The sequence below is a fragment of the Opisthocomus hoazin genome, chromosome 8 (assembly GCF_030867145.1).
Source record: "Opisthocomus hoazin isolate bOpiHoa1 chromosome 8, bOpiHoa1.hap1, whole genome shotgun sequence".
Lineage (NCBI taxonomy): Eukaryota > Metazoa > Chordata > Aves > Opisthocomiformes > Opisthocomidae > Opisthocomus > Opisthocomus hoazin.
This window is the reverse complement of record NC_134421.1, coordinates 29,599,963-29,614,504: the sequence shown is the minus strand read 5'-3', so window position 1 is coordinate 29,614,504 and position 14,542 is coordinate 29,599,963. Positions and strand designations below refer to the sequence as shown.

General features: G+C 39.1%; 1 protein-coding gene across 4 annotated transcripts in view; it reads left to right on the top strand.

Annotated features, from left to right (window-relative positions):
* Window positions 1–14,542, top strand: part of SYT1 (synaptotagmin 1) — a 359,923-nt gene that overhangs the window by 113,918 nt on the left and 231,463 nt on the right. For 3 of the 4 annotated variants that reach the window (XM_075429339.1, XM_075429341.1, XM_075429338.1), the window contains one exon: window positions 13,375–13,436. The exons of the other annotated variant lie outside the window; for it this stretch is intronic. The gene's annotated coding sequence lies outside the window, so the exon portion shown is untranslated. The remainder of the gene's footprint in view (window positions 1–13,374; window positions 13,437–14,542) is intronic. 4 annotated transcript variants of the gene reach the window in all.

The following is a 14,542-nucleotide window of genomic DNA, read 5'->3' as shown; positions in this document are numbered from 1 at the left end:
GTCCTCAGTTCAACTAATGTAAGACGGTTTCAACTAGCTACTTTGTCATACTTTTCCTAGTCCAGCTTTAAATTTCATGCATAGCTGAATGTTACTATTTACCTTAAAATATTTTAGCGCAAAAGAAGGGTTTTTTGGTATCCAGCCAGTGCTTTCTTTCGCTGTTCTATGGTGTTATGCTTGTTTACAGTGCTGGTCATGTGCCAAATACTGTCCAAACCTCAGTCTTTCAGATACTTCCTACTCTGGCTTCAGCCCTTTTGGTTTTTTGACGGTACCTATGCGCCTGGTTCGTTTCTTCAAAACCTACCTTTTGAGGGTCCTCTCTGCTTTTCTTAACATTTTCCATGATCTGTTCAAATGGTTTACTATTCATATTTACAAAACAAGAAATGAAAGCAGATGTATTTTTTCAACAGGCCAAGATAGGGGTGTTGTCTGTAATATGTGTAGAAGATAGTAGCTGAAAGACCAAAAGTCTCATTGGTCTGTTTTGTTGTTACATCTCATTGCAAACTCGTATTTAGGAGAGAGTATTGGGTAAATTACAAGACAATACATCTGGATTTCATGTCAAGCAAGAATTGCTTTGTAGGTAGGGTGGCTTAACCTCTCTGCTTCTTTTTTACCTATTCTTAGGGGTGTTGCAAGATTCAGTGTAAAAGTACTTTAAAGAAGTTTCTTAGCATATGCTCCAAGGAACTGTTTAGGTGCAAGGAAAGGCAAGTATCAGCTCTGTTTGCCCATTTTAGTTTAAGGAGCAGGTGGAGAAGGAGGAGACAGAGCACATCATGAGGGAGCAAGTGAAACCAGGGCCAGGGGAAAAGACATTTGATTTCTTTGGTATTTTGTCTTCTCTCTGACTCTTACTGGTTTCTAATCTTCTACAGAATTATTGTCTTGAATTTTCTGATATGTGAACTGAGCTTTAAGAAAATAGTAAACAAAGGCATTTGATTTATTGACATGTATCCATGTACCTGAATGCACCCCTAATGTTCTTGTTTTAAGCTGTCAGGTTGTTCTGTTCATAAAGCAACATTTCACATTTCATCCTGAAATCTCCATGTATCACAGAGCTTTGCTGAAGACTGACACTGCTGTGGATTGTGTTACTGTATTCTAGGGGAATTAATTTTGCCTAAAAGCCCACACTTCAGTTATCCTTGAGACAGGACTGTAACCTTACAGGCAAAATGCTGATTTTTGTCAAAAGGAAAACAAACTGACAGTCAGCTTTGTGAGAGTATGTTGAACATGCATATTTTATGTCACTGCAAAGCATAGATTAGAAAATTGTCTGCATACTTCATAAGTGATAGTAGAAATTGATTAAAGCTATTGATTGTACCCTGTGCAAGGAAGTATTTACGGTCATTACATTAATGCCAAAAAGCACCTGTCAGCTTCAGAAAGGGCATCTGCTGATTTGTTGACAGGCAATTTCAAGTTCTCTTTTTACAGAAACTCATATTAAGGACTTCCTTGAACTAGATGATCTTCAACAGATATTCCCTTTTTGCCAGATGCTGAAATGCAATTTTAGATACATCATGTGGTGTTTTCTTGATTTGTTTGAAATCCATGCTGAGAGATACTGAAACAATCATTCTGCATAGTGATGTTTGTTATGCTGTCCCTTCCTATCCAGGAATGTGGTTCTGCTCTCATCTGACTGTTTACCAAAGCTACATTTACATGCACCTTCCTACTCACAATCTATTCCCTTACACCTGCTTTGTTTAAAAAAAATACTCTTAAAACGTGCTTAGTGGTACCTGCTAAATTCTGCATTGGATCATTCAGCAGCAAACTTCAGTGTTTCAGTGTTAAGCAGCTTCCCTCTTTTGGGGTTGCTGTGAGATCTGTGGCATTACAGCAGTTTGATACAGAGAGAAGAAAGGGAAATAAATCCTCCTCCGGAGCTAGGCTGACTATAGAATTGAGCATGGAACTGAAGGAACTGGACAAAGGGAATAGAAGAATTCTTGTAACTTAGCTGCAGTGTTGCTCCCCTGAATTAGTCTAGCCTAAGTTTGCCTGCTCTAGGCCCCTCCTTAAATGTCTAATACGGCTTCTTTTAAGCATATGTTGCAGTATTAGGTGTTCCGTGGCCAGGCATGCCTTGTCAGTTACTAAAATTGATGAGGCACGTTTTGGATAATGATGTTCTGCGTTGAGGTAGAGTGTGTCCCTGCCTCAAGATGATTCAGACATTTGTTATGTTTTCTAACTTTCTGCCTCTGCCTCTTCTGGGCAATGGGTAGTACAGATTGCTTTTGTTTTATAGTCTTAGCTAATGTGTTTGCAAATTGCAATGAAAGAATCTCAGAAAATTATGCTATACATCAGCTGAGACAGAACAAATGGTTTTTCCCTTCAAACTGCTCCAGTGTGCTATTTGAGTGCAAATCAGTAGTTTTTATGAAGTGGCTAAAGTTTGGTCTGAATAAGCAATATTTCAGAGAACTTAATGATCAAAAATTAAACAGGTTTCCTCAGGATGGATAGGAAGATTAAATTACAGGGTGGTTTACGTTGACATTTGGCTCTACAAAGAGTGAGAAATATTGCTGTGTGGAATACTTAGCTTCATTAGCAAAAGTAGCCCAATTAAAATATTTGCCATATGGGTTTTTTAGGGATTTTAAGTAGTCCTTTCTTGAATTTTCCTTGATTCAGAGATGCTAACGTTAAATGTGACACATGAGATGGTAATTACGTGGTAATTATTTGATTTTCACTAAATAGTTATTTCCATTAGAGTCCTTCTGGCAATATCTAGTGGAGGAAGTTGATTTTATAGTCAAATACAATATCAAGATGTCTTTTCTTTACTCAACAATGTAAGGAACAATAATGATAACTACCTCTTTTAATGTTCCTAGCCATCTGTACCTCAACACTCTGCAGTGTGTGATGTGCTACTTTTTGATTACGCTATCAGATTTGCTGAATGTGGACTTGATGCTTCCTTTTTTCCTTCCATGTAGACTTGCAAAACCACCACTTCTCTTTTATCCTGCTTTTTGTAATAATGTCTTTGCATGTGATCTGCAAGGATTGGCTGTGAAACTCTTCTGTCACAGCCCAGGGTGTCACCTGTGATTAAAAGGTCTGCCTGAATTCCCCAGTATCTAGGTTTTTGCTTGTAGTTTCAACATGAAAAAAGTCATGATGCTTCAAAGTTCCATCTCTACGATTGCAAAATCAGACACATTTGTCAGGCAAGTGCACCTACTGTGTAAAGAAATGCTTTAAGATGCTGAAATGATATCTCTAGGTGATGTTATGCAATTACAAATTTAGACCCAAATCCCAGCAGCAATATGCTAGTTAAAACTTTTACGGTGCTTCCATAAGTGTGGAGATGAAATTTCCTTCAGATGCCAGCCCTACCCAATTTGCTGACCAGGGAAGGCAGCCAGGGTGGCCTGGTAGTATGTTACTATGTGCCACTAACTATGGAAAGTAGCGTGACTTAGCCACGCTGCACTGAGACATCACCTGCGCTTGGTTAAAAGCTCTGGTGACTAAATTCTCCCCCTTGCACAGCCAGCCAGACTGATGACCATTTATCTCAGGGGTGTGAGACATTTCCACTGAACTGTGTAGCTGCTGCCCAGTTGACTGCGGCTGCCGAGGAACAAGGTAGCATTTGCAACTGTGGCCAGTCACATACCCACCCAGTACTTTTCACAGGCTGTTGTCATTTGTCACTCCAGGTTCACTCTTGTCCTTTGGGTTATACGTTTCTTCAGCAAGTTGTGGCCTGTCTGTAAACTCCAGTTTGCATTGCTCTTGGCATTGATGTGTTTTATACCCAGACAATGCTTCTGTCTACTGTTTTTTTGTTTGGTTTGGCTTATTCATTTGTGTCTGTGTGATTGCTCCTCTGTGTCTAGGCAAAAGGAAAAACACTAAAGAACCAGAAAGATATACTGACTGGTCATCTCATTACTTGTGTTTGAGGACTGGTGATACTGATCAGTGCATCTCATTTTCACTTCTGCAATGGCGCTATATACTGCCCCTTCCAGGAGACTCTGCTGTCTGCCACAGTGACAGTCACTGAAAACATAATGTTCTGGGCAGCACTAAATAAGACAGACACTTGACAGTGTCAGAAGTAGACTGTGACAAATGTGTCAAATGTGAATGTAATAGACAATTTTACAAAAACTGGTCTGTTCAAGTTCTCTGATTTTCAGAGGCATCTCCACAAATCCTGTTATTTTCATGCTAATCCCTTTTAGTTTTTGTTTCTTTAGATCTTCGTACTATAGAACCGTAACTTATCAAAATGCAGTTTTTAACAATAAGTTGTTTTTTTTACTAACTGTAAGGAGGGCTAATATTGTAGCATGCTGAGCAAGACAAAGAACATGGCACAAGATGAATTCATATTTTCCAGCAGACTTTGTGATGTTTATACAACAGACTCATGATAGTAATCCATTCTTGTGGCAAACGCATCAAAGACAGAAATAGCACAGTTGTTTTTTTTAAATAAATAATTGGAAGGCTGCAAACATTTTTGGATTTTTAACTAATTACTCATGATGTTGTCATCCTAATTGTCTAGCCATAAGGTTGTAAAGTATTTCCACTGATGATGGTATAACTTATGATAAAATTGATTCAATGCTAAACCATAGCAGAGTGATTACAAACATTTTTTTTGTAAATGAATTAATAAAGTATTAAAGTAAATGAAGTAATGAAGTATTATATGTTGTAACTGGAAAGAAATTTTCAAGTATACTTACTTTATTTAGTGATCCTATTATTAATAAATTCTAGTACGAGTACAAAAGATGAATACTTTCCAGTTTAGTTTTGGAGTTTTTCATTTTTGCTGCTACTGAGCACAGAAAGAAACAATGCATCATCTCTTCTTGTAAAGAAAAATCTTCATTTAAGTTTATGACATTTCATTCTCTTATTAGTTTAAAACGCGGTTCAACAAAAAGGAAAAGCCAGCTGTGACCATGAGGGTAGTGAAATTTGATGTGAAGGTTAAAACCAGTAGTTCTGGGATACGAACCTCCAGATAGTTACAGGAAGGTGAAAGGGAACAGAGAGCTATTGGTGTAGAACAAAAGATGTTGCATGGTGGGCGCAGAGCAAGCAACGTTAAAATGAATGTGAGAGATCATGGATAGCGGCTTCGGCAATTGATGTACTTGTTTTTATAGGATTTGTTTTGGTGCTTACTAGAAGTCTGAGCAGTAGGTAGTCCATTATTTTTTGGATTAGTAAAGGAAGGAGTAGGCAGTGACTTGGTTTTGTCTCTATTTAGACTTGGTAGACTTTCCTATTTCTTTTTAATAATTTTCTTTAGGAGGATTAAAACAGCAACATGAATAAAACTTACAGTATATGACAGAAAGTGTGGGCTAACATTATACCAGTGGTAAATTATCAACTTTTAGTGTACATATCCAGGTGAACCTCAGAATAAGTGTGTTTAGGATTTTCTCTTAGTCTAAAAAGTCATCCTTGAAGGGATGCATTTAAATGGGCAGCAAATATTGAAGTTGTTGCCATTACAAGTCTCTTTATGGTAATATACAAAAGTTATTACAACAGCTCATCTATAGGTTATATTGCTTAATCTGCTGAGGTCCTGATACTCAGTATCAGGTTTTATGGGTGAATTGCTTGCCCACCTTGGCGCATTTTTGTAAAGCAGACCTGAGAAATAAATTAAAAAACCCTCATGCCAAACTTCCAGAACAAAAAGATTAGCAGTGTTACGTAACATATAATCACTGCCTGCAGTGGATATTGCAGCAGGTGCTTTTGTCCTGCAGTAAAAGCAATTAGATTTTGAATCTCCAAACACTGGAATGCAGCAAGTGTGTATCAAAGGTACTGCAGTTCTTCGAAGTGTTTACAGTTAGATGGCTTGTGTAGCTGCATAAAATACACCAGCTATTAAGGTAAAGATCTATGTTATCTTTCTAGGAAGGATTTGAGAGACTGGTTAAAAACTTTCACTATGCTTCTAAAAAAAACTTGGTCTGTAGATGCAACAAGCAACCTAAATATGACTTCTGAAACCAATTTTGCTAGGAACTACTTTTTTATCACTTCATATAATCTAAGAAATCTAAACACTAAATAGTGTTATGAAGCAACTCATGGAGGACAGGATTTCTTTTTTCTGAAATGACTCAGAAAATAATGGTAGCTCTTTATCTTTTTGTCTAGGAAAGCTTGAAAATATTTGGAATTAAATTTGATGAAATGCCATGTCAGGAGTGCTGGTTGTTTTGGCTGAGGCCTTGAAAACTGTCACATAGGCAAATGAAGTGACCCTCCAATGTATAAAGTTTTTAGGGCTTTTTATTACTAATAAATGTTAGTTGTATTCTCATGTGTTTGTATTTGAAAATGGATGAGTGTAGGCTTGATGTAAAGTTTGAAAATCCTACTGTCTTGTAAGAAAATGGCTGAGACAGACATACCCATCGATCACAAAGCAGAAATGGCAAGCTATAGACTGTGAAGATTCTTTCCAGAGCAGCTCCACAGTAACTACGTGGCAGATGCAGCAAAGTGGTTGAAGTGTCCCTATATAGTGTGAACATATCCAACTTGTCTACTTTAATGATCTGTCATACACGAAGATTTCCTGGGAGCCTGTGCCGTGCTTGGTGTACATCCACATCTCTGGCACATCTGACATCCTATTTATACAGCAGGGCAGTAGTAGTTTCACTGTGAAATAGGTGTTGGTAGAGGAAGAGCCATATGTTGTCGTAGATAGATACTGGGGGGAGTGGTAGCGCTGCCCGAAATTCTGGTAATCCTTTGACATTCCTGTGTATGGCCAAGAGCTGTCACAAGAACATAGGCTGAAGTTGATTCAGATACCAATTTATGATTGTTTTGTCACTGGCCGTATTACCACCATTAATACGTTTTCTTTCACGAAAAGAGAATCTTTTAGTGCCCACTGATTCATATGATTGTTTATTGATCAGGAAGTTATGATACTGACCTAAGTGTGGTTGACTGAAATATCAGAGTGGATGGCTCTTTGAACATCAAGCCAAGCATGGGGATAAAGCAGAAGCTGGAAAAGGCCGTTGATGAGCAACAGGAGACGTGAATCCACCAGGACTGAGAATCAAGGAGGGCAGCAAGGCATGTTCTGGGCAGTGCTTCTAGGAGAAACAGAAGCTGAGAATGTGAGAAGCATCACAAAACTGGGAGAGAGATGCAGGGGCACTTGAGGAGCAGCTAGCACTTGCTGAGGGTTAGTAGCTACTTGTTAGCCTGTGTTAGGAGTTGTGTTTAGCAGAAACACAGTATGTCAGATGGAGGTGTGGAGTATGAGCAAGAAAAGACTAGCCAGTTTGCTATGGGAAAAGAACTGCAGAGCCTCCATGGAGTTGAAACCTTTGGATCTTTAATCTGCTAAGAACTGAAATTTTGAGGAAGCCACAGGTGAGCAGCGTCTTTGCACGTTAGGCAGCAGGTAACTGAACACAACTGAACAGAGGCCAAAAAAAGCAGCTTCATTACCAGCATTGTGAAAAGTACTCCCAGAGACAAATTCTGCAATAAGCAGAGTCCTTCACTAGGTAGAGAAATCCCTAGAACTGAAAACTGTGTTCGACTTCAACCACGTGCATCAGAGGGTGGGGATGGCCGAGCCACAGACTGAATGGGCAGAGGCAGCAGGGTCCAAATAGTGGTTTTACCACTGGTGGCCACAGTGACACTGCATGTGTATTCTGCTAAATTGTCGGCTGAAATATTTAAATCTTTTATGTTAAAGACCTAAAAAGAGCTTGCGCTCTAGTTAATAACTGTATACTTAAATGGCTGTCTAAGTGGCAGCTCCCCTGTATAGGTACTCTGTCTTTACATACTGTGCTGAATAAATGCTCATGTGTGTGAATGAGGATGGGAGAATTTCACCTGCCCTATCAGGAAGTGTGTGGTAAAACCCATACCTTTTCTTTTCCATTCTGTTGCTTTACATTTCTCTGATGTCTTAAAAAATGGCTCCTTCTTTTGTTTATCTTTTCTATTTAATTTCCTGTTTCCTTTCCCTTAGGAAAGCCAGCAGCATGCATCCATATTTATCCGTTTCCACAAGCTTACTCCCTGTCCTGTTTTTGTCTCCTGCCTTTGAGAGGACAAGAGGATCTGGTAACAAGCTCTTGCAGGCAGAAGTTTGCTATCTGTCTTCTCTGTACACTAACAACTAATGGCAGGCATACGGCTGAGATTTTTTTTTTTTTAAGGCCTTAGGTTGTTTTAAAACCCTCTGGGCTGTTGCAGTCCAAAATGTGAGAGCTGCTGGGTGTATTTCTGTGTGGCACTCACTGTGTTAATCCCACTCTGTATAGAGTCTGAGAGGCTTTCCAGAAAAGGGGGTCCATAGAAGTGCTTAGCTTTCCTAGCACGATTTATTCCCTTACCGGACTTCTAATGCAATTTGCAATAAAGATGGCAATAAGTACTTTTTTATCTGGTTTGCTTATTTGCTAGAGAACTTTTTGGTTTGGACTTCGATTTACAGACTATCAAAGACTACTGAGCCTCCTTTCATCCATTATTCTGCTACTCACTTGTTTGTGCACAATCATCTCTACCATGATATGTGTACCTTTTTGTCAAATAATATGGGGGTTTTTTCACTCTTCTGTACTTTTCACCATTATTTCTTACTAGCAAGGAGGCAGGGTGATGGGTGTAACGGGAACAATGCTGTCATTTAATATAGGGTAACTTAGAGGAGTGCTATTTAGGGGTTTTTTTTGTGGAGGTGTAGTTAAGATTAGTTTCTGTTTTGTTATATTACAGGCCTGAATTCAGTCAGTAATGACCTCAATAGTGCCTGTTTTAATGTAATCCCTGCTAGCTGACTGCTGTTCCAAGAATAAAAATTTAAGCCAAAAGATTTAATGAAATCCCTTGGGATTAGTGCTCACTGGGCTGGGGAAATTGCATATCAACCTTTTGTCTGTACTCTAACCATAAGGTTTGGTATTTGAATAGGAGGGTGTCCAAGAGAGACAACTCTGAGTTCATCAATAATTTACATTTTTGTTAGTTACAAACCTGGTATTTGGGATTCTGTTGCCATAGCAATCCATCTGGTCCTGAACGGATAGTGTTTTAAGTGGTGGTTGTATAGGGATTCACAGTGTGTGCTTTAAATCCCTTCTAAACTAATCCTCAGATCTGTTCTGTGACTTATTTGAGGCTTCGACAAAATCAATGTTACTCACAGTAAAAAGTTTATGCTGAGCAAATTAAGCCCATGAAATATTAGAATATGCATGTGATTAAGGACTGTAAAGTTCACAACGTATGACAATTTCTGTTTCAATATGCGAAGCCATTAATAAATGCCCACAACTCCATTTTTTTCAAAATACGTTTAATTTGTTGCACATTATGCAACTAGAAATTATCCAGACTCTGTACTGGTTATTAGCTAATTTAAATTTCATAATCGAATGCTAGCCTCATTTTCCCAGATTTCAGTTCTGTGTTTTACAGGATGTCATAATACTGTATGACTTCCCCTTTCAATTAATCTGATTTTCTCTCATAAATAATGGTAGAGCAGAGAATAAAATCTGAAATTCCCATTTTCATTTCTGACATTGCTGGAGTTGGGTTTTGAGGCTGCACTGTTAAATTCAGTAGGCTAAACACCATCTGCTTTTTGTCTGAAGTTTGGTTTATATTTTCTCATTTTGCCACCCAAAATTTCAAAACGGTTTACTGAAAACCTTCCAGATAAACCACATAAAGGGATGTCTTCAGGTCTGAAAGACGATCAATAAACTCCTCAGCAAACCTGGGCAAAGTTTCAGATGTGTCAAAACCAAAACCCTCCAGAAACTGATTTCCAGAGGTTTTAGTTTTCATAACAAAAATGTTGTCCAATTGTGCTCTCGAATTGTCACTAAACCATAATGATGACGTACAGGCATCTCTTTATTACTCCAGAGTATAGAGATTGAGTTTGCAAAATTATTCCTCAATGTTTGAAAGAAGAGAGAGAAAAATATTCAAATAACAGCCATATGCTCTTCTAATGAGTGTTTAGCCCGTAATCCTAAACAGACAAAAATTGTTTCTTCGTGGAGTTTGTAAAAGATCACATGGTTCTTCCTGGCTGTAAAAATAGTAACAGAATAAAGAAGCTGCAGATGGCCTAAGAGATCTTGAGACATCTTTAATTACCATGCAACTTCCCATTCGTCTTGATATTACAGTTCACAATGAATAGTGGAACGTGTAATAGGAGGGGCTTATTTTTGCCACGATTTCGTGATGCTAAAAACATTCTTTGTCACCTGTAATAAATGTAAATCTACTCTGTTTCTGTAGGAGTTCATCAAGAATTTCCTGTGAAAAAGTGCAACAAATCCCTTCCTTCCAATGGATTAGGGTTGCATTTCATGAGCAAAGACGTGTATGTATATTTTTAAATTCAGTGTGGCTGACTGAACTTTGTTTATTCTAGAGGTTCAGTTCTTCTACCCCAGTTTAATGGGATTATTTCCATAATTGATTACCACTAAAGGTAACTGGGAACAGAGAGTTTAGAAGTAACTACAAAAGGCTTTGTTTTGATTGCTTTTGCCTATGCTTATGACTAACTGAAGTAGCAGATCATTTCTGTGATTACTTACCCTAAAATTACATGCCCTGAAGTATCTTCTCTAGATACCATTTGTAAAATACAGATTATGCTTCAAAGGGATATTACAAGATGTATTCAGGCGTATCAAAATGTGTTTCTGTTGGTATTTCCAATGGTTTCATTAGGAAAAGTCTTCCCTTGCAAATATTATTGAAATGAAAACGGAGCCTTGGAAGATACCAGCGGTGTGACAGATGCTATTTGTAGCTCTGGAAATACAGTTGTCACTGCAGGGGATCTCCTGCACTGAAGACCCACAGGAGTCCATAACCAAGGGTGAATGAATTAATCTTCCAATACATCTCATAAAAAATAGCCTGTGTTTAATAGTAAGTGATAGAAACACAGTTAAATTTCTCTGGTAATTTTTTTAATCTTTCGCTAGAAATGCAAATCTTTCCTGTTTATTTCTCTCTGTATATTTTAGCTCTGCAAATCCTTGCAAATAGTGCTGATATTTAGTCTCCTTGATTACTCTTGATTTTTATTGATTGTTTTTTACATATTTATTCCAGATCTGCATTATGTTTTTCATATGTTTTGGGAACTCCGCATCTGTCAGCTTCAAGGGAGCAGGCAGGCTGTCTCTGTTTGCCCTTAACGAAGCACCACACTTACTCATGGCTTCGCTTAGATTTGCTTCTCTGATCTAGCACATAACCTGTATTTTGGTTCATTTTTTTTCCAATTAATACTCAAGTAAACATCTGTCTTTCCTTTCCATTTTCTGTCTTTGCGGCAGAAGGAAATGGTTAATCTCCTGAAAGGCTCAGTAATGATATGACACAGCTTGAGACAGCCAGCTTGGGGAAACAGGGGAGGACTGAGGCAGTGCACCGCAGAACGGGTGTGACTCCGTGGGTTGATTTCTCTAAGGTGCTTGCAGCAACCTCGATTCAAATGCAAGATGTGCACAGAGACCTGAACCAAAACCCTGGCTCTGACCCTGGGAGGAGGCTGGGATTAGAGTTTTTGAATTGAAACCCGTCTCTGAGCGTGTCTGAATTTCAAATCCCTCAGTTTGGGAGGGCTTGGATGACAGGGAGAGGCAAAGTTTTGGTTGAACCCCTTCAAGAGGTATCACACTACAGTAGTTCAGGTTAGGTCTGTCATGGCCTGTACCAGGATGTTTTGTACAGCTGATAAGGAGCACCAAGCAATGCAAGGCCTGCTGAGACTGTTGTCAGATGTATTGGAAACTCGGGGAAAGAAGAGAGTTGATCCACAGCTGTGTTTTACACTGGCATCTGAATTATTCTAAACCCTTTTTAAATCAGGGTTTCATAGCATTGTGTGGCTAACTTTGCAGTGTTCGAATGCGCCACAGCTCCTCACTGATGTCTAGGACATAATGAAATAGGCTGTTAGCTAGAAGAGCTAATCCTTACAGTTCAAATAAGTTTAAAACTTCGTAACAGCATAATATTGTGTGCTTCAGAATCATGGCCTGTATAGCCCTCAGCTCCAAACAGCTGTTACTTGTTGCCTAACAGGTTTCTTCAGTAGACTGACGTCCAAGTGAGTGATTTTTGCAGTATCACTGATATTGACAGAACTATACAGAAGGCAATATTAATTTTTTACTTAAAGAGAAAGTTAGATTTTTTTAATCAGGTACGTTCTGAATCCTTCGCTATTTGAGTCATGAAAGCTGGTAACCTGGTTAATTTTGAGTGAGATGCTGGATGTAATTGTGATTTGCCTATTTTAAAGACCAGAATAAGGGTTGACGTGATATAGTTTGGTAATTTTAGATAACAGCAGTTCCATTTTCCTCTGGCAAAGTTGATGTAAAATTAAAAATACATTTAACTATCTTGATAACGGTGCATTTGGCTCCCATTTTTAACTGCATCAAAATTGGTCATCTTCACATTGAAGTGCCTTCACAGCTTGATCCTGCTTGCTCTTTCACGTCAATGTTGCCTTTACTGCAACCCTTACTGCCCATCAGTCCCAATTTTCTCCCTTCCCTCATGCAACCTTTATTCATGAAGATTGTTAATAGTAAAAATCTGCAAAGCCATTATGCTGTGTGGCTTCAAATCCTGCCTTAAAATTCACCTCTGTTGTGATGCCTGTAAACTGCCCGAGAGAGGCTAAGCAGGTGGTGTGCTGTGATCAGTGCTTATTATGCTAATTGTCTGCATGAAACAGTGAGAGGGAGGCATCAAACACCCCTCTGCAGCACGTCCTGCTCTCCTCTGAAAGTGGTGGGAGAGGCTGTAGCTGTCGCTGGAGGCCCGTGTTGTTTCTTCCTTAACTCCTCAGTCTGAAGGGGTAATCCAGCCAGGATCTAACACGGCGTGAGGATTTCGTTTTGACCGGAGGATTGCCAGCCTCACAGGTGTGAAAGCCTGTCACCTTCCCTGCGTTGGGGAGAGCTGCAGGTGCTTGGATGCAATTCAGATGCCCAGAATTTGGCATGAGGTTTCAAAAGAGATTTGTCCCCTAAACCTGTGGATTTCCCATTTCTGCTGCTGTTGTGGTTCCTAAGATTGGAAACTTTGCCCTTTAAGGAAACGGAGCAATGTGAATTTTCTCTTCTGGATGCTTTCACAAAAACCCAAGGCTTTAAATCTTCGAGTAAACCAAAACTAAATATGAAATGGGAAACTTCTATGGCACAAATGAAACTAGGTAATTTATTTTATGGAGATGATAAATGCATGCATTTGTTTTTCTTACAGAAACGTGGAGTCCTGAATAAACAAAGAGAAGAGAGTTAAGCACACAGTCTGTATTGTGAACAGTAAGTGACTGGATTCTGTACTCTGAAGCTAAACACTATTTGTACTTATTTTCTTTTAAATTTTTTCTTATTCACAGTTCTTTTAACAAGTGTAAGAAATTAGTGCAGTAAGAATTTCTGCCTTTCATCCAACCCAGTTTCATTTCAAAGGAGTAGGCTTTTATTAATCCTATAATCATCTTAGGTAAGAGGCCCAGATAATCCATACAATGTGTCTTCATCGCTGCCCGTATGGAAAATATTGCCTTTTTCTTCTCAGTAAAATGAATTGTAATACTAGAAGATACCAAGCTAAAAATAATATGACACTAACGTGTACTCACACCTGAAATTTTGCAGAAAAACACATAGATTTATCAGCATAGTCAGATCCTACTGGGTCAGTCATATCCTGTTGGGTTGGGAGATGAGTAAGATAGTTTTAGGGGTTTGTGTTAACCACTTAATCACTGACTAACTGTTCTGAACTGCCCTGGTCAGAGCTGTGCTGTGCACTGCACAGTAGGACCAGTCAATGTGTGGCTGCACTGGCCTTTGATAACTACAGCTTTATAAAACATCAAGAAATTAAGACTACTTGCTGAGAGAAGAAAATGAGCCATGGTCGTTTTGTGGATGGTATTATTGATGTTGTCCTTTGAAAAAAATCTCAGGCTGCTGGTGAAGTACCAGTCGTGCTACCATAGAGAACAGACACTGCTTTTATTGCCAGTCCTAAGTAATATGCCCTGGGAAATGTAGCAGGGTATATGGGTGTACTGGATCACCGGGTATTCAAAGGTGGCAACATCCTCTGAGACCCAAGGCAGGTGGATATGTGTCAAGGCATTTCTACCAACAGTTCCAACAAAACAATTTCTCTATGCTAGGTGCTAATAGAGCCTGCCTCTTGATAGAATCACAGAATTATTTGGTCTGGAAGGGATGTTGAAGATCATCTAGTTCCAACCCCCTGCCGTAGGCAGGGACACCTTCCACTAGATCAGGTTGCTGAAAGCCCCATCCAACCTGAACTTGAACACTGCCAGGGAGGGGGCATCCACAGCTTTTCTGGGCAACCTGCTCCAGTGCCTCACCACCCTCACAGTAAAGAATTTCTTCCTTAT